Below are 26183 nucleotides of genomic sequence, written 5' to 3'. Positions count from 1 at the left end.
TAAATAGGTATAAACTTGCTAATTACATAAATGAGGGTGATTGCAACTGTGATCCACTCTGATATAAAATATTTAGGCTGCAACTGTGGCCTAAACATTAAATTAAAGATATTTATTAGATATTTTAAACTATAAGATTTTTTACCCTATTGGCGTTCCGTAACCGACTGTGCCCCTAAGCATCATGGGCCACCTAAATCTGGAGTATATTTTAACAAATAACTCCTAAACCACAAAAGATAGAATCGTGCCGTTTTTGGCAACGTGATCTTTGTGACACACTGAATGGAAACAATAAATAACTGAATAATACCACAAAAATATTTAATCTACCATCAGTGTGAAAAATATGCCGATTAAGAACCTGGATTGGCCTTCCATTAAGGCTTTACTTGGCTGGGGATTTTCCTGTCATCCTGATAGAATTTTCCTCAGGAGGCCATTCCAGTAGAAGGTTGTTGATCTGATTTTCGGGGTCATCCGCTGGGATGAGACGGTCTCCACTCGCTTCCCGGTGCAGCACTCTGCCCAAATGGTTCCGGAAACCTTGCGGTGTTAACAAAAGGGCCTTTGGCAGAGAGGTGAGTCATGGTCTTCTACCAGTCTTCACTGTATTTGGTATATTTAGGAGTGTTACTGTATGATGGTTTAGGCTGTATTAGGATCATTGCAGTGAATTTAAACCTAATCTTTAATTACACTGGTACCATAAATAGGACTTTATTAAAGTTCATTTCTTAAAATCATTTTCAAATAAATAAAAAATATTTTAAAGTGATTGTATGATGGTTCAGGTTGTATTAGCATAATTTCAATATATTTAAACCTTAGTTCTATAGTCTTTAATTATACCAGTATTTTAAATAGGACTTTAAAAAGGTTTATTTATTAAAATTAAAATTTTAAATCAATAAATAAATAAACATAAATCATTTTTTCAATTGGCTATGGGACACGAGCCGAGGACTGATCCACCTACGGCTGGCCGCCATGGATGAGGGTGTATAGTAATGAAAGGCCGAAACACCCTGTGACTCTATGGTTTACTACTGATGACGTGTCTCACAATTTAGGATATCGTTGGGTTAAAGGGAACTTTAATCTTAGCTCATACCCTTAACCTTAAGTAGGATTTAATGCGTTTCCTCTCCCTGAACCTAAACATAACCTTCAGTGTCTTCAGCTGCTTATCAAAAACTCTATGCCTAAACCTTTAACCCTAAATATAACCATCAGTTTTGAACCCTAGGCCTAAACCTTAACTCTTAGCATAACCGTCAGTTTTAACCCTAAACTCTTAGAACCCTATTAGCTTTAAATCTAATGCTTTAAGTCTCAACATTAACCTTAAATGTATTTGACCTCTGACCTTTAACTTTAGGTTTTAGGTCTGCAGGGAACCGAGTCTTCCCAACCTCTCCCCAAACCTATCCTAACCCAAAAGTTCCTTGCCTTGGACCCTGTCCCGGGACCGTTACCCTTATTGTCTTTAACCCTACCTATTTTCCATAACCCTTACCTTACTCGGTGCCCATGTTTGACCTGAAAGTCACAGGCATTTACACTAACATAGGTTATTACACGGTCGTTAGCCTTCGTCGTACAATGGCCTAACTTTAACTAGAAATGACCCCGAATCTCAACCCCCAGGCCCTGATTTAAATCTTAACCCTTAAGCGGGTATCTCGGCTCATGGAGGGTCTTTACAACAATTTAGCTAAAAGCAAAGTCTTTAGCTCTTAAAATTTAAACAGGCGACACCGGTCGACCGTCATAGTGGAGGAGGCTGAAAATGAGGCCTGAGTGGCTGGCCCGTGCACAACGCTGGTTCCGGGTTCTTCCCGGGGCAGCGGATTATTTTACCCTAACCTAACCCTAACCCTAACCCTGCTGTAACCCTAAACCCTAAACTTACCCAAAACTCAACCATAGAGGTGCACGCCTATATCTCAGGACCTGGTGGTGCTAGAGACACCAAACCAAGTGCATTAGACTCGGCGTCCCCCAATTAGTCTATATACCCAATTTCAGCCTCCTAGGACCTACACAAACAAAGTGCACCCCGGGGTGCACTTTCGCATTTATCCTTATACCTGCTGTAGCCCTGCTGTAGCCCTAACCCTAATCTTAACACAAAACTCAACCATAGGGGTGCACGCCTATATCTCAGGACCTGGTGGTGCTAGAGACACCAAACCAAGTGCATTAGACTCGGCGTCCCCCAATTAGTCTATATACCCAATTTCAGCCTCCTAGGACCTACACAAACAAAGTGCACCCCGGGGTGCACTTTCGCATTTATCCTTATACCTGTCGTAACCCTAAAGCCTAACTTTACCCAAAACTCAACCATAGAGGTGCACGCCTATATCTCAGGACCTGGTGGTGCTAGAGACACCAAACCAAGTGCATTAGACTCGGCGTCCCCCAATTAATCTATATACCCAATTTCAGCCTCCTAGGACCTACACAAACAAAGTGCACCCCGGGGTGCACTTTCGCATTTATCCTTATACCTGTCGTAACCCTAAACCCTAACTTTACCCAAAACTCAACCATAGAGGTGCACGCCTATATCTCAGGACCTGGTGGTGCTAGAGACACCAAACCAAGTGCATTAGACTCGGCGTCCCCCAATTAGTCTATATACCCAATTTCAGCCTCCTAGGACCTACACAAACAAAGTGCACCCCGGGGTGCACTTTCGCATTTATCCTTATACCTGCTGTAGCCCTGCTGTAGCCCTAACCCTAATCTTAACACAAAACTCAACCATAGGGGTGCACGCCTATATCTCAGGACCTGGTGGTGCTAGAGACACCAAACCAAGTGCATTAGACTCGGCGTCCCCCAATTAGTCTATATACCCAATTTCAGCCTCCTAGGACCTACACAAACAAAGTGCACCCCGGGGTGCACTTTCGCATTTATCCTTATACCTGTCGTAACCCTAAAGCCTAACTTTACCCAAAACTCAACCATAGAGGTGCACGCCTATATCTCAGGACCTGGTGGTGCTAGAGACACCAAACCAAGTGCATTAGACTCGGCGTCCCCAAATTATTATATATACCCAATTTCAGCCTCCTAGGACATACAAAAACAAAGTGCACCCGGGGGTGCACTTTCGCATTTATCCTTATACCTGTCGTAACCCTAAACCCTAACTTTACCCAAAACTCAACCATAGAGGTGCACGCCTATATCTCAGGACCTGGTGGTGCTAGAGACACCAAACCAAGTGCATTAGACTCGGCGTCCCCCAATTAGTCTATATACCCAATTTCAGCCTCCTAGGACCTACACAAACAAAGTGCACCCCGGGGTGCACTTTCGCATTTATCCTTATACCTGCTGTAGCCCTGCTGTAGCCCTAACCCTAATCTTAACACAAAACTCAACCATAGGGGTGCACGCCTATATCTCAGGACCTGGTGGTGCTAGAGACACCAAACCAAGTGCATTAGACTCGGCGTCCCCCAATTAGTCTATATACCCAATTTCAGCCTCCTAGGACCTACACAAACAAAGTGCACCCCGGGGTGCACTTTCGCATTTATCCTTATACCTGTCGTAACCCTAAAGCCTAACTTTACCCAAAACTCAACCATAGAGGTGCACGCCTATATCTCAGGACCTGGTGGTGCTAGAGACACCAAACCAAGTGCATTAGACTCGGCGTCCCCAAATTATTCTATATACCCATTTTCAGCCTCCTAGGACCTACACAAACAAAGTGCACCCCGGGGTGCACTTTCGCATTTATCCTTATACCTGTCGTAACCCTAAACCCTAACTTTACCCAAAACTCAACCATAGAGGTGCACGCCTATATCTCAGGACCTGGTGGTGCTAGAGACACCAAACCAAGTGCATTAGACTCGGCGTCCCCCAATTAGTCTATATACCCAATTTCAGCCTCCTAGGACCTACACAAACAAAGTGCACCCCGGGGTGCACTTTCGCATTTATCCTTATACCTGCTGTAGCCCTGCTGTAGCCCTAACCCTAATCTTAACACAAAACTCAACCATAGGGGTGCACGCCTATATCTCAGGACCTGGTGGTGCTAGAGACACCAAACCAAGTGCATTAGACTCGGCGTCCCCCAATTAGTCTATATACCCAATTTCAGCCTCCTAGGACCTACACAAACAAAGTGCACCCCGGGGTGCACTTTCGCATTTATCCTTATACCTGTCGTAACCCTAAACCCTAACTTTACCCAAAACTCAACCATAGAGGTGCACGCCTATATCTCAGGACCTGGTGGTGCTAGAGACACCAAACCAAGTGCATTAGACTCGGCGTCCCCCAATTAGTCTATATACCCAATTTCAGCCTCCTAGGACCTACACAAACAAAGTGCACCCCGGGGTGCACTTTCGCATTTATCCTTATACCTGCTGTAGCCCTGCTGTAGCCCTAACCCTAACTTTACCCAAAACTCAACCATAGAGGTGCACGCCTATATCTCAGGACCTGGTGGTGCTAGAGACACCAAACCAAGTGCATTAGACTCGGCGTCCCCCAATTAGTCTATATACCCAATTTCAGCCTCCTAGGACCTACACAAACAAAGTGCACCCAGGGGTGCACTTTCGCATTTATCCCTTATACCTAACCCTAACCCTAACCCATAGAAGTGCACGCCTATATCTCAGGACCTGGTGGTGCTAGAGACACTCACTATCTTGTCTCAATTCAAGTGTGTCACAGTAATAATGTACACACAGCGCCGCTCTACCGTATGAAACGTACATTCACATCAACTATCGAACAGAGTTTTATCAGTAATCTCCCAGAGTTCCCAACTTTGATTAGATCACCGTCTGACCCTACAGAACTCGATCAGGCGATTGAATATTTAGAGTCGACATTTCGCTATACCTTACATAATGTAGCTCCAGTTAAAAGAAAAATTATTAGAGATAAGAAACTTGCTCCCTGGTATAACAATCATACACGCACTTTAAAACAGACCGCTCGGAAATTAGAACGTAAATGGGTTCAAACTAAATTGTTAGTATTTCAAATAGCATGGAAGGAGAGCATCCTGAACTATAGAAAAGCTCTTAGTGTAGCTGGATCAACGTATCTCTCCACTTTTATAGAAAATAACAAAAATAATCCTAGATTTTTATTTAATATCGTAGCCAAATTAACCAGAAATAAGACCACTGCACTCCACAACAACTTTGTGTATGTCATGATCGGGGTGTTGTGGCAGGTGTTGAACGCCGTGGGCGGAAGGAGCAGGCATAGAGGCAGAGGGTTGGTGTAACCCAAAAGAGTCTTTTTAATAATAGTTAAACACAAAGTATAAATAAAGATACAAACAAAGGAACAAACAAACTCAAACCATACTTAACTTTGTGCTAACAGGGGCTCTCTGGCAAGACACAGACAGGGGAACAAACACACGCCCTGTGGCGAGACACAGGCAGGGGAAGACACTAAACACGCCCTGTGGCGAGACACAGGCAGGGGGAGACACTAAACACGTCCTGTGGCGAGACACAGGCAGGGGGAGACACAAAACACGCCCTGTGGCGAGACACAGGCAGGGGGAGACACTAAACGCCCTGTGGCGAGACACAGGCAGGGGGAGACACTAAACACGCCCTGTGGCGAGACACAGGCAGGGGGAGACACAAAACACGTCCTGTGGCGAGACACAGGCAGGGGGAGACACAAAACACGTCCTGTGGCGAGACACAGGCAGGGGGAGACACAAAACACGTCCTGTGGCGAGACACAGGCAGGGGGACAAACACATAACAGGACATAAACGAGGCGTGGAGCTGAAACTAGACACTAGAGAGAACGGGAGACACTAGAGAGAACATGGCAATCAGCTAGGCATGGCTTTTAGCTAAACATGGTTAAGCTAAGCTTAACCATGGCAGTCAGCTACACATACACCTAGCTAAGCATGTGTTTAGCCCCAACATGCACTAAGCTACACTTACCTAATAGCTTAAACACACTAGGGAATAGGGGCACAGAAACACAGACAAGGGATACCCAGTGGCTAGGCTAGGGGACACTCAAAGGCTAGGCTAGGGGACACTCAAAGGCTAGGCTAGGGGACACTCAAAGGCTAGGCTAGGGGACACTCAAAGGCTAGGCTAGGGGACACTCAAAGGCTAGGCACACTGGGCAACAGGGGAGGTAGGAAACACAGGACAGCTAGAGACACAGAGGGGCTATGGCTAGAAGCATGCTAGTTACTGTAACTCAACATAGAATTTAGCTAAACATGCTCCTAGCCACACACACACCTAACTACTTACCTGCTCTAGCTAAACATAAGAACACAGGAGGACAGGACGGAATCAGCTCCACTAACACAGACACACAAAACATACACAGAAACATTGCCAATAAGAGAGCCCAAGTCAACACAACTAAAATCAAAATACAAACTAAACAGATAACCAAACAGAACAAACCAAAATGCCCACATAAATGACAGTGGTGGTACCAAAAATGCTCGACCCAGTTTCCCAGTCTAAACAGCTATTTATAGATTGATGGCTACCTCGGTTCAGGTGTGCACTGCCTCACCTGACCGAGGTACCTGCTGGGAAACTGAGTCGGCCAACAAAACTACAAAATAAAAACAGTGACCTCTAGTGGAGGACTCTTACAGTGTAATAGTGAGGACTTCATAAACTTTTTTAATAATAAAATTGTAAATATTAGGCATAAAATTGAGGTTTTGAAACCAAACAATGTAATTGATGCAGATGTCAATCTAGCCATGTCAGATCAGAACCTAGAATACTTTACTCCCCTTGAAGAGAATGAACTAATTTCACTCATCTCTTCTGCAAATTCATCAACCTGTATATTAAATCCTGTACCGACACATTTTCTTAATCAGATAGTACCAGCAATAACAGAACCCCTGTTGAGAATAATTAATTCTTCACTCAGCATTGGTTATGTTCCTTCTTCTTCTTCTTTGTCTTTCGGCTGTTCCCTTTCAGGGGTCGCCACAGCGAATCATCTGCCTCCATCTAACCCTATCCTCTGCATCCTCTTCTCTCACACCAACTAACTTCATGTCCTCTCTCACTGCATCCATAAATCTCCTCTTTGGTCTTCCTCTAGACCTCCTGCCTGGCAGTTCCAACCTCAGCAACCTTCTACCGATATATTCACAATCTCTCCTCTGAACATGTCCAAACCACCTCAATCTGGCCTCTCTGACTTTATCTCCAAAACATCTAACGTGGGTTGTTCCTCTGATAAACTCATTCTTAATCCTATCCATCCTATCCATCCTATCCAGCATTGGTTATGTTCCAAAATCTTTTTAATTAGCAGTTATTAAACCGATTATAAAAAAAAAAAAACCTGACCTTGACCAGTGTCAGCTGTCCAATTACAGGCCAATATCAAACCTCCCCTTTATCTCTAAGATTCTGGAAAAGATAGTAGCGGAGCAGCTATGCTCCTATCTGCATAGAAATGGCATACATGAACTGTATCAGTCAGGATTTAGGCCTCATCACAGACAGAGATTAGCACTCGTTAAAGTAGTAAATGACCTCCTATTGTCCTTTAATCAAGGTTGTGTAACCATGCTTGTATTACTAAACCTCAGTGCAGCTTTTGACACCATTGATCATAGTATTCTTTTTCACAGATTAGAAAATGTAGTATGAATTAAGGGTACAGCCCTCTCCTGGCTCAGATCCTATTTGACCGATCGGTATCAGTATGTAGACTTAAATGGTGATTATTCTGCATGTTCTCTAGTGGAGTTTGGTGTTCCATACGGTTCAGTTTTAGGCCCATTGCTTTTTTCCCTTTACATGCTTCCTCTGGGCAACATAATCCGTAAGCATGGTATTAGTTTTCACTGCTGACGACACACAGTTATATATCTCAGCAAAACCTGATGAGATAAACCAGGTTACTAAAGTTGAGCAATGTGTCCAGGACATAAGAAATTGGATGCTAATTAACTTCCTTCTGCTTAATCCAGATAAGACAGAAGTTCTAGTCATAGGACCGCATACAGCTGGGAGTAAAATTTTAGATCACTCTGTAACTTTATATGGCCTTTCTGTTCCATCAAGTGCAACAGTAAAAGACCTCGGTGTGATTATAGATTCCAGCCTTTCATTTGAAGCTCATGTAGATAATATTACCAGGATAGCATTATTTCACCTCAGAAATACAGATGTGGCCATTAAGACTGCGCGTGTTTTCCCGCGGGATGCCGCAATTTAGCGCGCGGCATGCCGCGACTTGCCGTAAGCAACATTCGGGAATTTAAATAAATGTGTTGTGTTTCACTGAATATCCGCCAGATGGCGCAGGCGGACCAAGTACTGTACAACGAAAAACTGTGTATAATTACTTAGCCTAAAACAATATTGTTTCCAATGCTGAAGCAAACATGAATTTTATTTTGTTTTACAACAGATCTATTCATGATGTCATGAATGTGTGTATATGTGCTTCATATTATTTTCATAATGATGAACTAAGATGCCCAAATTCATGCTTTAAAATTCTTAATAAGTTTCTTATATATTTTTTGTAATGTTTTAACAGGGACAAAACAGTGAAAGACATGGCAATGCCTTGGTTTAAATGGTGTTGAAATTAATTTAATTCCCTGATAGTAGGCTATCTGATAGTCTTAACTATGCGAATGTCCTGATTCGTGAATATGCCAACATATTTAAAACGTAAAAATGTGTCGACATCATCAGAAGACATGAATAAACAATATATATATATTATCATAGTAAGTAGATATTATTTTATGAACACGAAGTTCTTCTGGCTTTTTATAATAATCATCATATTTGCTGTTTGTGTCCAGCATTTAATAATTATTTCATACATTATTTAACCACGGCTGGAAATAATAGCTGGAATGTGATGTGATTGTGAATTTATGACTGAAATAAAGCTGTTCGTCTTTTGTAAAGTACTTTCACTTTACAAAAGGCAGCGTTTTTATCAAAAAGTTGATAAGCACGTGTTGTACAGTATATACACCGCGACAGCGCGCGCAGTTACTCACTTCTCACCTTTCATGTAGGTCTGCTCGGACTAATTCGTTTTAAACCCCTCAAAACTGCGTGTGTATACAGCCCAAAACCTCCATCAGTTATTAACAATAGCATCTATTTAGAAAAAATGCCCCAGTGATTTCGGAGCTTCAGGAAATCTCCCGGCGCTCTGCGCATAACACCGGGCCAACTCATGTCGAAAATAATTTATAAACAGTTTCTAAACGTGGGCTATTGTTTTTTTACCTATAATATTTGTAAATTTAATTTAAATGAGGTTTGGGCTCAGGACTTCGATTCGGCATCGTGATTCTCCTCTTTAATTTACTCCATAGTTTTAAACAGCGCTCATGATTATGAACGCGTCGGGAAAACAGCAAGCAGACTGACTCTGACCATTTAAAAAAATGTTTGCGTTTATTTTCTGACGCGCTCAAGTTCACCAAAAACAATATGTGAACGAATGGTGAAGAAGAGCTCTCCTTGCTAAAGATCCTGGGCTTCCAATCCGCGCTATAAAATACTCGGGGTTTGTTGGTTTACAGTGGATTTTACTACGCGGTGTGAGTGAGACGCGCGCACAACAACGCGGAAGTGCGGCATGCAAACGGGGCAAATGGAACGCGCCCCAGGGAAAGAAGAGCCAGCGCAAGCAGACGGAGGCAGGAGCTGCTGTCCGCGGATGGTCGTCGTACTCGTATTTTATAGCGCAGGGTGCAAGCCCGGGATCATTGGCATGGATAGCTCACCAGCATGTCATGTGGGCATTATAAGATTTGTATTGAAAACTTCTAACTAAAAAGTGGCAGCTGGCACGCCTAAAAATAGACGCAGGTTAATTTTTTTATAGTCTAAATTAAAATCCTCCTCTTTAGTGCCTCCTATTCCTATTAATCCTATTGTTCTTTTAGTGTCACTGCGTGTGCTTACAATGCCAGACAACATTCAAATGCAAATTATTCACTCTCCTCAAGTGTGAATCAGTTGTTCTCACCTATACATATTAACCTATACGTTCTCACCTAAAGTGTTTAGGTAAAATTCCACCTATACAAGTGTGACAAATATGCAAATATGCATCATTCAAAGTTATTCATATCAGTGTAGTTAGTATGATTTTAAAAGTGCTTTAACTCCGCCTGGCACAGTTTAATCCCAGTGGAACAATCTGACCACAGTCTACTCGCTGGACCCTCTACAATTTGCATACATCTTTGTAATCCTTTTGCACACGCGCGGGTGCTTGACAATAATAATAATAATAATAATAATAATAGACAATAAATTCGGAGAACTACTACTAATAATAATTCTAAATGAAAATGAAGAATAAATACATATCGGTTTGAGCTTGACACGTTTATGAGCTTTGTCGCTTGCTGTCAATTGGCGCCTAAGAGAGATAACATTTTTCAGCTTCAGTAGACACACAATACTTTAGACTGAAACATGACTGCCCCCTACAGGTAATGAAGTGCATTTTCGCAGCTTGCCACGCGCAGCCGCGGCAAGTCGTGGGATCCCTTTTCCGAAAACGTGCATTTTTAAAGGCCAGATCTGTATTGCCAAGATAAGAAATATATTGTCACTAAACGATGCAGAAAAACTAGTTCATGCTTTTATCACCTCTAGGTTGGACTATTGTAATGCCTTACTGTCTGGTTGTTCAACTAGGTGCATAAACAAGCTTCAGCTAGTCCAGAATGCAGCAGCGAGAGTCCTCACTAGAACCAGAAGATACGAGCACATCACCCCTATCTTATCTTCACTCCATTGGCTCCCTGTGAAATTTCGCATTGATTTTAAAATACTACTTTTGACATATAAAGCATTAAATGGTCTCGCACCGCAGTATCTGAGTGAACTGCTAGTGTCTTACGATCTGCCACGCCTACTTCGATCAAAGGTTGCAGACTGCTTATCAGTACTGCGTATTATAAAAACTACAGCTGTGGGCAGAGCTTTTTCTTACAAAGCCCCGAAATTATGGAATAGTCTTCCAAATAGTGTTCGGGACTCAGACACAGTCTCAGTGTTTAAGTCCAGGCTAAAAACCTATTTATTTAGCCAAGCATTTTTATAAATAGATTTGCCATAGGTAAAGGAGCAGATCTGGGGGACTCATGGACGTAGAGTATTATGGTGAACTGGTATGTTTAGATGCTGTCCTCCTCACTCTCATTGATCACTCAGGTTTGTTGACGGTGAGGTGATTGTTTGTTTACATCTCAGTTCCCCCTCATGTCTGTGTTTCCTTCTGGCTCTCCCTTTTAGTTATGATGTCATAGTTAGTCATCTTCTGCTCTCTCCTGCTCTTTCTCTTCCCTCTCCCCCCCTCTCTCTCCTTCCCTCTCTCTCTGTTGAGCTACACATGTTGTTCCTGAGCTGCCAGTGATCCAGACTCCCTCTGCCCTCCGGACCTGTCTGACCCATCCTGGTGCCCCGCTTCTGGTTGGAGAATTAGTTACATGGATGCCCCGTGTGTCTCTTTGGGATGCATCTGGTGTCTGGGGATGGTTCTCTCTACCTAGAGGACGGTTCTGGCCTCGACTGGTGTTGGCAGCTGTTTCTCTGAGGACTTGACTGTTCAATAGTTCAGGACTGGAACTTTATACAAGTCTACCTGAGTTTCCAATAACTAACTGGACTCCATATTAACATCAATTACCATCAACTGTTATGCTGAACTGTCTGCCAACTAACACACAGTATGAGTGCAGATCAATCCCTGCTCTCTGTTTCACCCAGATGAGGATGGGTTCCCTGTCAAGGTTTCTTCCTACTAAAATCTCAGGGAGTTTTTCCTTGCCACTGTCGTCCTCGGCTTGCTCACCAGGGACAAACTGACCATTACTCATACACATTCAAATTCCATACAAACTTAAATAAATCTTTTGATTGTGTAAAGCTGCTTTAGAACAGTGCCAATTGATAACAGCGCTATACAAATAAAATTTATTTAAATTGAATTTTTTAAATAATAATAATAATAATAATAATAATAATAATTAAAAACAGTTGATCAGAATATACACACTTCCACCCCAATTCTGAATGAGTTTATTCAGTGTTTTATGGAAATCCTGGTTGCATAAATAATTTTCCCCCAAATTGATCTGTGCAGTATAATTATATTAGAGACTAATGTTTTTAAAGAAAAAAAATCTGGGGTGCTGTAACCTCTTCTTCTCTACTCCTACATTTGGTGTCGTTGCCTTAGAGCATTTCTTTATTTATACACAAACACATACTAAAGTGCTATACAAATAAAATTAAATTTATTTGAATCCTTGCAAAAATCTAAATTGGTTTAACCAAGGTTTAATTTAAAGTAGGACAGTGAGATAGAGGAGATATAGCAAGTCAACACTTTTTTTTATTAAAGGGGCCATACGGGCCTACATGCACTTTTTTAAGCTATTTGGACTGAACTGTGTGTTAGGAGAGTGCGTACACAACCACTCTACGATGATAAAGAGCTGCCCAGTGATTTTCTTTTCATTTATTAAAATAACATACCCCTTCTGAAATCAGGCCATTCTCAAATGCTTTGCAGTGTGACGCCACACCAAAAGAGGCCGCTCCTACTATAGTTGATTGACATTGGTGTTTTAGCAAAGACCCGCCCCCGAGTGAGAAGAAGCTGTCGGCCATTGTTTTTCGCCGCTGGAGCAAAATGCCGCCTAAGCGAGTGTTGTGTACAGTTGTTGGGTGTAATAGCGAACACAGCAGTCGTCATTCACTACCTAGGGTTAGTGACCTAGGGTACCTACCTAGGGTTAGGTATCTGAGCCACTGAGGATGCAGTGGCTGAATTTAGTTTTTAAAGCTAACGTCCCCGCTGATTTACCTAAATGCGTTCATGTTTGCACTAATCATTTTTTACCAGACTGCTTTATAAACGCGGGTCAATATAAAGCAGGTTTTACTAGGAAGCTGCTCCTAAAAAATGGATCTGTACTAACGCTTAGTGTTCCTGCTTCATCTTCACCAGGCTCAGTGAATAATTTCTTTTTCTATGAATCTATGCAGATCGCCTTTTCTAATAATCACGATAAATGCGGAGTGTAAGTTAACTTGTCTTTATGTGTTATGTAGTCTTCTCTATGTACATCCGTCTCTATATAATCCTTAATCGCCCGTTTATAATAAACAATGCATTAAGGTGATTGTCTAGTTGCAAACTGTGTACATAGTCGGAAAACTATATTATGCTTACCTTTGTAATGTTAGATGGTTTATAACAATGTCTGTCGAAGATTAAGAAATCATGTAAACACATCAGTAAACACATCGCGTCCGTATCTCTCTCGGTAAGTTTCTCCACTTTTGTTGTTGTTGCTCGCGGCAGCGTAACAGCCCGTTAATTCATGCCCATGCAGTGATGAGAAAGACAAATCGAGTCGATGCATGTCCATTCTGCGTTGTGGGCAATGCTTTGTGGGTAATGCAGTCCAAAGCATTGCCCGCACTGGACTACACTTCTGTGGCTATACCCCACGTGTGTTGTGAAGACACGCCCCACAGAACTGGGGGGCGGGCTCAGCAGAGATCATAAGCATTTAAAGGAACATGTACTGAAACAGGTTGGTGAGAACAGAGCTAGTTTTTACCAGTTAAAAGTAGTGTTTTTTTTTACACAACCATTGAGAATTTTTAATTAAATATATTACAAACTTTTTATTAGGAACCTAAAGATTTTTTATTAACATTTAATGAAAAATGTTTCTGGATGACCCCTTTAAAAGATCATTTTAATATTAAAATAAAAAAATATGAACACAAAAAAATTATGATAAGTCAAATCTTTTTATTTAATGCGATACAGCAAATGACATTAAAAATGCTTTAAGGAGCAGCTTGGTCAGTTTACTTTAAGCATAAATAACTGTATTAAGTTGTTCCAGATTGAAAGAAGCATTTAAACATAAATTGGCATTTTTAAGCGTTGCCAGCTTACATAAGTTACATACATTACTCTCTCGTTGCATGGGTGCCCAGTCTGGTCTGTTGGGATGCGTGTGGTGTTTGGGGATGGTTCAACTTTTCCACGAAGATGGTCCTGGCCTTGCGTGATGCAGACAGCTGTTTCTCTGCGATATCTCAGGACTGGAGTTTCCTACAGTCTACCTGAGCCTCCAATAATGAACTGGACTCCATATGAAATTCTCCACAGCTCCTGTTATACTGCCCTTCCAGCCTCCTAACACACAGTATGAGTGCAGATCAATCCCTGCTATCCGTTATCACCCAGATGAGGATGGGTTCCCTGTTGAGTCTTGTTCCTCTCAAGGTTTCTTCCTATTACCATCTCAGGGGAAACCCCCTTACCCATATTCAAATGTCCATAAACACTCTTCAATATATCTTTATACATCTTATACTGTTTACCCCATACAGGCTTGTAGGTTTATTCCGGTAAGCATAGTTTATCTTTCCTCACTCACATAAAAAGGTTGCAATAACCTGCACTTTGGACAATCTACACACCAACACCCTGCTTTTATTTTGTATATATTTTGTAAATATTGTTTTCTTTGTTTGTTTTCTGAGACTATCCCAGGAACATAAAATACAACATTTAAATGTATACAAATTTGCACTGCTTTGAATACTTTACCTACACACATCATAAGCAAATGTAATCATAATCATAACTTTATAAATAGCCATTCGTTATATTATTGTTATTATTATTAACTCAAGTGTAAAAGTATACTGTAGTTGTGTATGTGGAGTGTTTGAGTGGTGTTTTGCCATACCCGACCAGCGAGGATTGAGGAGGATTAAGTGTTTCAAAATCTTTGGAACAACTGTGGGTAGGTACAATGAATGAATGAATGAATGAATCTCTTGTTAACTTTTTGTAAATTTATGATTCCCTTCAGTGGCTCAGTTCATACCAATAACTTCAGCCAGGACACGCCGGAACAAATGTTTTTGGTGAAAACAGGCCTAGTGTTGAGTGCTATTGTTATTAGTCGTAGAAGTATCATTTGTGACAAACTTTTTATTGTCCTACAGGCCTGAAGGAAAATAGGAACTTGTCTGAAGGGTGCTCCTAGAAAAAGTAACTAGTCTTCCACCTTGTGGTGATGCTGCTGATTGATATAGTCTCACAAAAAGTTTTTAATGTTCGGTGGCCCTCCATGTGCAAGGACGTATGGCAATTTATCAAATCATGTAAATTCAGGCTCAACAACAGCAGTATACTGCTGAACAGAGTTCCAATCAAAGGACCACTGACTTGGCAGATTGACCGTCTTTGTCATTGTACTCTTTTTAGTGTAACTCAGTTTATTAAAATATTCTGCTCATTACACAGCCATATAGTAATGTTCAGTGTATCGCTGTGTGACCTTCCAGGACCTTTCTTTGTTTATTTTATGTAACTAGTCCTTTTTTAATCTGGTTGAAAGGAATCTCTTCCACTTTGGCCTTGCTCCGTTTTTTTTAATTGTTTGTCTAAATGAATATTTTATAATTTAGCAGCTTCTTTGTTTAATTCTGGTGAATTGACCATGAGATTAGCGAGGTAGTAATTAGTTGAGCCACTACAGGAACCAGAATTCTGTTTCTTAGTTTGCTTATCTTTATTTCAATTGTTTGCATGCAAATACATTATAGTCAAATGAAAACAGTCAAATTAAAAAGGAAACTTTTGCTAAGAGTCATTAACTCTATCAAAGTTATTCAAATTACTGGTATAGCTAATACACAGGAAAACACAGCTTTATGATTTAGTGAGAAGTGTGATGTTAGTTAAACATGTGGTTGCATGAGCAAGGGTGTGCTTGATGATTACAGGATCTGTGAATAGAATTGTGTTGTTGTAGAGATTCTAACGGTACAGATGGTGTCAAAGAGCAGCTTTACAGACATCACCAGAACTTTAGAGCCCAGTGAGTGGAACTTAAAACACAGCTGACCTCCTGCAGATGGCACTCAGGAGAAAGCAGGAGAGACTCCGCAGTGTGAAATATCCTGCACGTTACTCAGATATTGAAAAGGAAAACATTTTGAGTAGAGAAACATTTTGACTTACTTGTATGTATCACATGTAACATGTATATTACATGTTAGTACATGTTAGCTACATTATTGACTTATCTGAAAAATAAAATTTATAAATTAAAAACCCAAGCAGCTAACCTGGGAAAAGAAAACACTCACATTTTATTCAGATCTTTATATTACTCTAAAGAAGAAAATATTTATTTTCCCAATCAATCATGCACATATTACCATATATATTTGTTTAAAATATAATTATTTCAGGTTACCGTAAAATTGAGCCCAGTACTGTACACATAATAGAGATCCAGGACCATGCCATTTTTCTGTATAGCGTTCCATGATATCCATTTAATTTCATCAGTTAAAGCCATTTCTTTTCAATTGACTACTGTACATTTAAAAGTTATGTTTAAGATCCTTTATAATTTTTTTACTTGATTTTTTAATGAATTTTCTATTTATAATTGAGTATCCAACTGATATACAACTTTTATACACTTTCACCTAAGTATAATCTCTCAGTATTTTCCACTACCGTCCAGAGTGAACAAATTACTCACAGTAAAATAGCTACTTTTAAAATTGAGTATTAAAGCTCTTCTTTTTGTGTAGTGTTAATTTTCTTTCTCCTTGTGAAACACCTGTCCATCAGGTTGCATTATCCACTTGACTGTGATGTTCTCTGCCATCCCATGATCTGTTAGCTCCTGTTTAATCTGAAAAGCAGGTTTATTATTATTCAGTAGAACATGATAGGATCACCTTGTGAAATCTTTAAAAATGCTACAAAAACTGAACACTGCAGTCAGATTCCACCTGCTCCAATATGGCCGCCTTTATTGCAGGATTGTTTACATCCTGATGGGATTGCACCTTCACACTGAGGATTTGTTGTTTTCCTGTGATTGCTGTATGTAGAAAAGTAAGGAGACATACACAAAGAAATATGAACATGAACCTAAATTCTAAAATCAACTCACATATATCCACATGCAATGATGAATTTAACTTTAACTTACGTGAGTAACAGAAGAAGGGCATTATGACTGAGCACTGTGCGTCACCAGCCAGACTGTTATTTACATAACCACAATTTTCATTTCCCAGGGCATTATCAGGTTTTTCAGGCATCCAGCTAATGGTAGAGAAGTTAATTCGGTCCACCCACTTCCAGGTGTCTCTGAACAGACCAAACCATGTCCAGCCATTTACGATTCCCACTAAAATTGAGTCTTCTGTTGCATTTCTAGAGCTGGCCAGATCCGTATGATAAGTTCTACAGTAAGTCTGAGCGTCATACCATGTCATAGGGTTAGAGTAGCGAATGTACTTTTGATTTCCAGTTTTACTTTCTGTGAAAATAAATAAAACCTGATTACCAGGTGTTGATTATAAATTGCAATGTGGCTGTAAAACATTCCGTGATGTGCATGATCATCATAACAACCCTCTCTCTTGCAGAGTACCCAGAATGGACCCAGTAGCAGAGCATAATCAAGCAAAGTGAGGAAAGTGATGTTTGTGCTTAACCTAAGTGTAAATATGTTGTCAGGATTGCAGCTACAAATGGTTTAAAACATTGGTTATTCAGGCAACATTACCAGTCCTGATAAGAATGCCAGAAATTACTAGATAGTAGGGTGCAGACAGATTAAAGTGTGGAAGCACATGTTCATCCACTAGGAACAAATCTGAAACCTCTGTGGCCAGAAAGGAGCGGTTTACCAAATGTCACGAACACCTGGACAATTCCTCATTAGTACATTAGATGGCACCTAAGTCGTCACTTGACCAGAAGCAGAATGACAGCCTAGGAGTTTTGCTCCACATCAAAACTCCATGTTTTTCTTAATATGCCCTATTTTTTGCCCACTTTCTAATTACTTAATAACATATGTACAAATGGAAAGTGGGGGGGATACGGACTTTCCTATATTTACAGCGACAATATCACAAAAAAAGTAAAGATGGTGATGGAGAAGGGGAAGAGGCTAGCATTAGTCTACAGTCAGACACCTTGCTAATTTTAACCAAAATTAGGGCTGTTGGTACTCGTTTAGACGGTATTGATGGACAGCTGGGAAAAATACCTACCTCACTTACAGTTCATGAGAACTCATTCGCTGCTCTCACTGCACGGGTTACCGACACCGAAACCTGGCTAAGTACAGCTGAGCAGCAGATTTCTGTGGTAGGGGACTTGGGAAGTGCACACAGCACTCAGATGGCCCATTTGCATGTGACTGTGGAACAGCTCCAAGCAAAATTGGATGACTTGGAGAACCGTGGTTGCCACACAAATTTAAGGATTGTTGGGCTTCCTAAAAAAGGTGAGCGCAATGAGCCTCTGACTACATTTCTACAGAAAATGTTGCCAGTGTGGTTACAGCTTTCTGCAGATTTCCCTGATATTGAGATTGAGAGAGCGCACAGAGCCCCCCTTCTATTCCTGTCTACGCCGAGTGCACTGCTGAGGAGTGTTATTGTGCGTTTTCTACATTTCCTAGTAAAGTATGCAGTTTTGCAAGCAGCTAAGAAAATGACAGTCAATTATAAAGGTGCCACATTACCCTTCTTTCCAGACTTATCTACAGAGATTGTGTGAAGGCAGCGGGAGTGTGGGGCGGTGTGAAGGACTATGGTGGACCAAGGTGTTTACCAGAGTTTTGCATATCTGGCTATATTGCTGTTTAAATAATGAAAAAATTATTTTATTCGATAATGTTGAATCAGCCACTAAATTCCTGGAAGTTCTGAACAAGTAAGCTTCTCTGATTAATTGGTGGACAAAGGAGTTGATAGTGGACTTCAGCATTAAGCAGGAGAGGAACTACCAGACCCCCATAATCAACGTGAGCCCAGTGGAGAGAGTGGAGAGCTTCAAATACCTCGGTGTTCACATCACGCAGGACCTGTCATGGTCCTGTCACATCAACACCGTGGTGAAAAAGGCCCGACAGCGTCTCTACCACAAGAAAGACTTTAGACTGCCCTCCAAAGTGCTCAGGAACTTTTACTTCTGCACCATAGAGAGCATCCTGATGGGAAACATCTTAACCTGGTTCAGGAACAGCACCATGCAGGACAGACGTGCACTACAGAGGGTGGTGCGATCAGCCGAGCGCATCATCCGCACCGAGCTCCCTGACCTGCACTCGATCTACAGCAAGCGGTGCTGGACCAAGGCCAGGAAGACCGTGAAGGACCTCAGCCACCCCAGCAATGGACTGTTCTTTCTGTTGAGGTCAGGAAAGCGATTCTGCTCCCTGAAGACCAACACAGAGAGACTGAGGAGGAGCTTCTTCTCGCAGGCGATACGGTCTCTCAACCAGGTTAACACACAGTACTGATACATTTTGCACATACACACATATGGTGTTTGCACTCACTGTGGACATTCTGGACATTCACTTACACTAGTGGCCACTGCACAATGACACATTCGTGGACATTAGTTAAATTACCCAATTACCCCATCACATGCATAAGCATATTTGCACACTCCCTGGACGTTCTTTTACCCGGATGCACAACATACTTTAAACACTTTAAATATGTGACGTTTCCATTTATATTTAATCTATATTCAACTTCATTCCCACACAAATGTCCATAAATTTCTATATATCTATATTGTACAGCTGTTTCTTATATTTCTATATTTTTTAAATATTTTTCTTATATTGTATATTTTGTACTGTACAGTTTTGTTATTTTAATTTTATATTGTATTTTATTCTCTCTTAGTTAAATTTCCCTTCTGTTTTAATTTTTTTATATGTATTCCCTATTCTTTAGTCTTTTATTTTAAGGTCACGAGCAGTTGTCTAAGCATTTCACTGCATATCGTACTGGGTATGACTGTGTATGTGACAAATAAAAATTTTATTTTTAAAAATTTTATTTTTATTCGGTGTGGACGTTAAAACATTTTTTTTGTGTGTGTGTGTTTTCCTTTCTTTAAACAATTTTAGGGTGTTTTTTCCTGATAAATTTAATTGTGAATAAATGGCTTTTTCAAGGTGATGCAGTTATCCGCTGAAATTTGGTTTGCAAGCACAAGGCCCTTTCAGGCTGTATATTTTATGACAGCTCAGGCTGCCTTTTTTTAGGTTGGTAAATGGAGGAGTTGGGGGAACGTGGGTGTGATGACTTGTGTTTGTGTTAATTGAGCCCTATCGTTTTGGAATGGGGGGGGTGCGTTTAGGGCTTTTTAGCAGCGCTAATCGTACTTCAGATGTATGGGGTTTACTTTACTTCTGTCCACTTACAGCATCCAAATACTTTGTACTGCACTAACATATATCCAACCACACTAGGGGGTTTACATGGAATGTAAAGGACATGGGGAATGTGGTCAAAAGAAAGAAAAATTTAACTATTGCACTTCTACAGTACAAGAGACACAATTGTCAGATGTGAAACATTAACAGCTCAAAAGAGATTGGATTGGTCATGTATATTTCAGGTCTTTTTCATCAAACAAATTGATGGCACCTTTGCACTTAATCTTTGAATTTCCCTTTCTACTTATCATTGCCTGTGTTCATTTTCCATGCGTGTGTTTGTCATTTGCTGATTACTCACCATATTTATGAAAAGTAGAAAGTTGTTTTCTTATAGAGATTTGTTCTCATTTATATTTGTTCCTTTCCAGTAAATTTACTTATTATTATTATTGTTGTTGTTGTTGTTGTTGATCGAGTGCGATTTTGTTTTGCTTATTGTTTTAAAAGTTTTACAGAGTTTTGCATCTTTCACCAAGTAGGAGTGACAAATATTATTAAAAAAAAACTAGCAGCAAAATATAATCCATTGCAGTCAGATGGTGATTTCTTTTTTTGTCTTTCTCATGAAGATCCATGCACCTCCATACTGTAACTATTAAACATTCTTTTTAACTTCATCCAAACAGGATAACCAAAGACTCTGAATAAATAGATACTGTAGTTTTTCTTCTATGTGCACAATTAGGGTGCTATGCACTACAACATGGGTGATGTACAGTATATGTCTTAAAGGTCTTGGGTCTCTGCCTCTCTTTTGGGATGTGTGATCATACTTAAATTTCATTAGTTTGTTTCTGATTGCTCTGATTATGATATGGTATTCAATGGTATCACTTTAAGGGCAGTGCTTCTCAACTGGTGGGTCGTGACCCAAAAGTGGGTCGCGGGAACAACCGTACCGCTTGACATGTGAAATTTCATTTAATTATAGCAACAAATGTGTCGAAGTGCAAGTACGACCCCGAATATGTTAAGTATGGATTTACATATAATGACGACAAAAAAGGCTTAAAACCTCAGTGTGTCATATGTAGTGAGGTGCTCTCACAAGAGAGCATGAAACCTTCTAAATTAAAACGATATTTAGAAACTAAACATCCTGGTTTCAAGGACAAACCTGTGGAAAGGTCTATTTCCAAAGACGACTCCAAGAGCTGAGGGCAGTTTGAATCTTTCCTTACCCTAACCACTGTTACAGTATTTGTCGTTTTTACTTTGTAATATTTCTATAATTTGATACAATTTTGTTAAATGACAGCAATAAAATATTGTTTATTATACCAAGTCTTGGTGATTTTCTTATGATTTATCTGTCACTACTTGTGTATTTTAACAAATAAATACAAATTAATTATAATTCCTAAAATTATATTATAGTTCCTAAAAATTTGTAAAGCCTTGTCAGTATTTTCAGGACAAACTTCTCTACAAAGGAAAATAAAAACTACTCCTTACCATCAAAGCAGAAAAAGGGCAATGGCTTTGTACATATCACATCAAACCAACCCCAATTTCCTCTTACAGCGCATGTTTTATTTACACCCTTAATGTCAGGCAGTCCTGTAGACCATGCTGTGAAACTTCCCAGTGGCACATTTCCCATCGACCAGCGCCAGCTGTTGACGTCATCGTACATTCCAATCCAAGCACTGGAAGTGAATTTTTGTCTCTGTATTTCATACTGAAGGTGGACCATGTTGTCATCGCTTTCGACGATAGCCAGGTCTGCGTGATTGGCTTTGCAGTAACCCTGAGCATTGTTCCAGTTCATGCTCTGCTGGACCAGATAGTACTTACAAGGAACAGACAGGATGAGCGGGACGACTCCTGTGAAGGAGAGTTTTAAAGGTTTTATGCAATGTCACATTTTTTTAAATCCCTTAATTTTCCCAGCTTGTCTAAAGTGCCCAGTTTTACTTCCATATTTAAAAACATTTATGTGAACTTAATATATCTGTATCCAGCTCCATTTGGTGGTTTGCCTGTTGTAAATATTATCATTCATGTTGGTAGATGGTTCTGATATAAGAAAGTAGTGATAGGAAGATAAAACCTACAAAGCAAATTGTAAAAACTAGGGTGCAATACTGCAGGTGCACCCTTTGGACTCCTTATGGAATTTTTGTGGATGTTGTGTCTTGCTGTCTGTTGCTTCGGAGTTCCGTCAGAGGTTTGTTCACTTCATGATCCTTCATTAATATCATTATTTAAACTTTGATTTGTAAGTGTACTTGTCTAACTTTATCGTTGTAAAAAGCCTCTGACAGCAATTGGTTTTAAAATTTAAATTAAAATTGGTTTATTGGGAGAAAGTACTTCAAAAATTTTCTAAATAAAGAGAAGTCTTTTTCCTTGCCTGTGGATACTTTCAAATATAATTTCTGTGTAACAAATGGTGTGTTTCTAAGGGGGTACTTTCGATTATAGAAGTCAACCATTTGTACTAGCTTTTACTGAAACCAGTTAAAACACTGAACAAATCAGTCACATGACTCTGGTAAAAGCAAAACCTTGTTTATCCTTGGTCACATGCCTCTCAGGGAGATGACACTAGCTTCGAAATGAAGCTTTATTTAGAACTGCTGCTTCTGCTCTACAAAAGACTTAGAAAGCCTCAATTGTCATACAGTGAAACCTCAGATTTTGTACCACACATGCACTACTAGTTTTGACGGCGAATGTCACGTGATCATGACTGGGCCAACGTTTTTTCTCTCTCTCGCGCTGCGGAAGTTGGAAATGCCCGATGGAGTAGTATGCTCTGGTCCCATCCCAATGAGACCCAAGCGACATAGCTTACAGCAGGTTATGGTCGCTGAACCGCTGGATGTCCAGGTGATGCTCCAAAAACAACATGAGCTTCATAGATAATTGGAAGACCTTTGAGGGCAAAGCTGGCCTGTTAGGACGGGACGGTGTCCATCCCACTCGGGAAGGTGCTGCTCTCATTTCCTGTGCTATAGCTTATAGTCAAAAATGTAAAAAGACCCAGAAAGTCTGTTTAATTAACATAGATACCACAAACTCGGATCACACTGAATGCGCAGCCGGCACCTCTGATCTGAATCTAGGACTGTTAAATATTAGATCTCTCACATCTAAAGCAGTTATATTTAATGAAATTATCACGGATCAGGAATTTGATATACTCTGTTAAACAGAAACCTGGATTAAACAGGACGAGTATGGAGCTCTAAATGAAGCTAGTCCTCCTGGATACAGCTACATACACCAGCCTCGGTTAACTGGTAGAGGAGGAGACGTCGCAGTTATTCACAATGATAATTTGACCATTATACAAAAACACGAACACAAATTTAATTCATTTGAAGTTCTCTATAGTAACATAAGTGTATTTAACTATATTAAGTCAGCTCAGTTGATTCCTCTAATTGTCATTTACAGACCTCCAGGGCCGTACTCTGAATTTCTTAGTGAATTTGCAGATTTACTCTCAAACCTAGTCGTTTCTGTAGACAAGGCATTAATTGCTGAAGATTTTAATATTCATTTTGAGAATCCAGAAGACCCTGCGTGTAGAGCATTTATGTCCATACTAGACTCATTAAGAGTAAATCAGTGTGTAGTAGGACACACTTTAGATTTAATAATTATATAGATTTAATAAGTATAAGAAATTTATTTACAAGTCCATTGTCTGAAGTTATATCAGATCACTATCTTGTCTCCATTCAAGTGTGTCACAGTAATAATGTACGCACAGCGCCGCGCTACCGTATGAAACGTACATACACATCAATTACCAAACAGAGTTTTATTAGTAATCTCCCAGAGTTCCCAACTTTGATTAGATCATCGTCTGACCCCACAGAACTCGATCAGGTGACTGAATATTTAGAGTCGACATTTCGTTACACCTTAGATAATGTAGCAACATCTACAGTTAAAAGAAAAATTATTAGAGATAAGAAACTCGCTCCCTGGTATAACGATCATACATGCATTTCAAAACAGGCCGCTCGGAAATTAGAACGTAAATGGCATCAACCTAAATTGTTGGTATTTCAAATAGTATGGAAGGAGAGCATCCTGAACTATAGAAAAGCTCTTAGTGTAGCTAGATCAACATATCTCTCCACTCTTATAGAAAATAACAAAAATAATCCTAGATTTTTCTTTAATACCATAGCCAAATTGACTGGAAATAAGACCACTGCAGAAATTTCTACAACGGCATCGTGTAATAGTGAGGACTTTAAATATTAGTCATAAAATTGAGGCTTTGAAACCGAACAATGTAATTGATGCAGATGTTAAACTAGCCATGTCAGATCAGAACCTAGAATACTTTACTCCCCTTGAAGATAATGAACTAATTTCACTCATCTCTTCTGCAAATTCATCAACCTGTATATTAGATTCTATACTGACAAAAAAAATTTTAAACAGATAGTACCAGCAATAACAGAACCCCTGTTGAGAATAATTAATTCTTCACTCAGCACTGGGTATGTTCCAAAATCTTTTAAATTAGCAGTTATTAAACCGATTATAAAGAAACCCGACCTCGACCCCTGTCAGCTGTCCAATTACAGGCCAATATCAAACCTCCCGTTCATCTCTAACATTCTGGAAAATATAGTAGTGGAGCTGCTATGCTCATATCTACATAGAAATGGCATACATGAACTGTATCAGTCAGGATTTAGGCCTCATCACAGCACAGAGACAGCACTCGTTAAAGTAGTAAATTACCTCCTATTGGCCTCTGATCAGGGTTGTGTAACCATGCTTGTATTACTCAACCTCAGTGCAGCTTTTGACACCATTGATCATAGTATTCTTCTTCACAGATTAGAAAATGTAGTAGGAATTAAGGTACAGCCCTCTCCTGGCTCAGATCCTATTTGACAGATCGGTATCAGTATGTAGACTTAAATGGTGATTATTCTGCATATTCTCTAGTGGAGTTTGGTGTTCCACAAGGTTAAGTTTTAGGCCCACTGCTTTTTTTCCTTTTACATGCTTCCTCTGGGCAACTAATCCATAAGCATGGTATTAGTTCAAATTCAAATTCAAATTTTATTTGTCACATACACAAACATACACAGTACGAAATGTAGTGAAATGCATTATAAGACTGCCATTGACCCTAAAAGAGAATTAAAGTTTACAAATAAGAAATAAATATGAATAAAAGAAATACGATAGAAATTAAATAAAAAAAAAAATAAAATAAAAAAAAATAAAATAAATTAAACTAGGAAAAATAGAACTAAAAATAGAAATAGAAATATGATGTACAAAAATAGAAATATACTGTACAAAAAGTGACTTTGTGCAGAGGTTATTAAAGTGACTTTGTGCACTGGTCCAGGATGTAAACGTAAAACTGTAAAATGTAGTGTAGTTGTGAAGGTAGGTGTGCAAAGTTATTAAAGTGTCTTTGTGCAATGGTCCAGGATGTAAACGTATTTTTTACTGTTATTCTGATGACACACAGTTATATGTCTCAGCAAAACCTGATGAGATAAACCAGGTTACTAAAGTTGAGCAATGTGTGCAGGACATAAGAAATTGAATGCTAATTAACTTCCTTCTGCTTAATCCAGATGAGACAGAAGTTCTAGTCATTGGACCGCGTACAGCTAGAAGTAAGGTTCTAGAACACTCTGTAACTTTAGATGGCCTTTCTGTTCCATCAAGTGCAACAGTAAAAGACCTTGGTGTGATTATAGATTCCAGCCTTTCATTTGAAGCTCATGTGGATAATATTACTAGGATAGCATTCTTTCACCTCAGAAATATTGCCAAGATAAATATATTGTCGCTAAACGATGCAGAAAAACTAGTTCATTCTTTTATCACCTCTAGG

The sequence above is a fragment of the Clarias gariepinus genome, chromosome 2 (assembly GCF_024256425.1).
Source record: "Clarias gariepinus isolate MV-2021 ecotype Netherlands chromosome 2, CGAR_prim_01v2, whole genome shotgun sequence".
NCBI classification, from domain to species: Eukaryota; Metazoa; Chordata; class Actinopteri; order Siluriformes; family Clariidae; genus Clarias; species Clarias gariepinus.
This window is presented reverse-complemented; position numbering follows the sequence as displayed.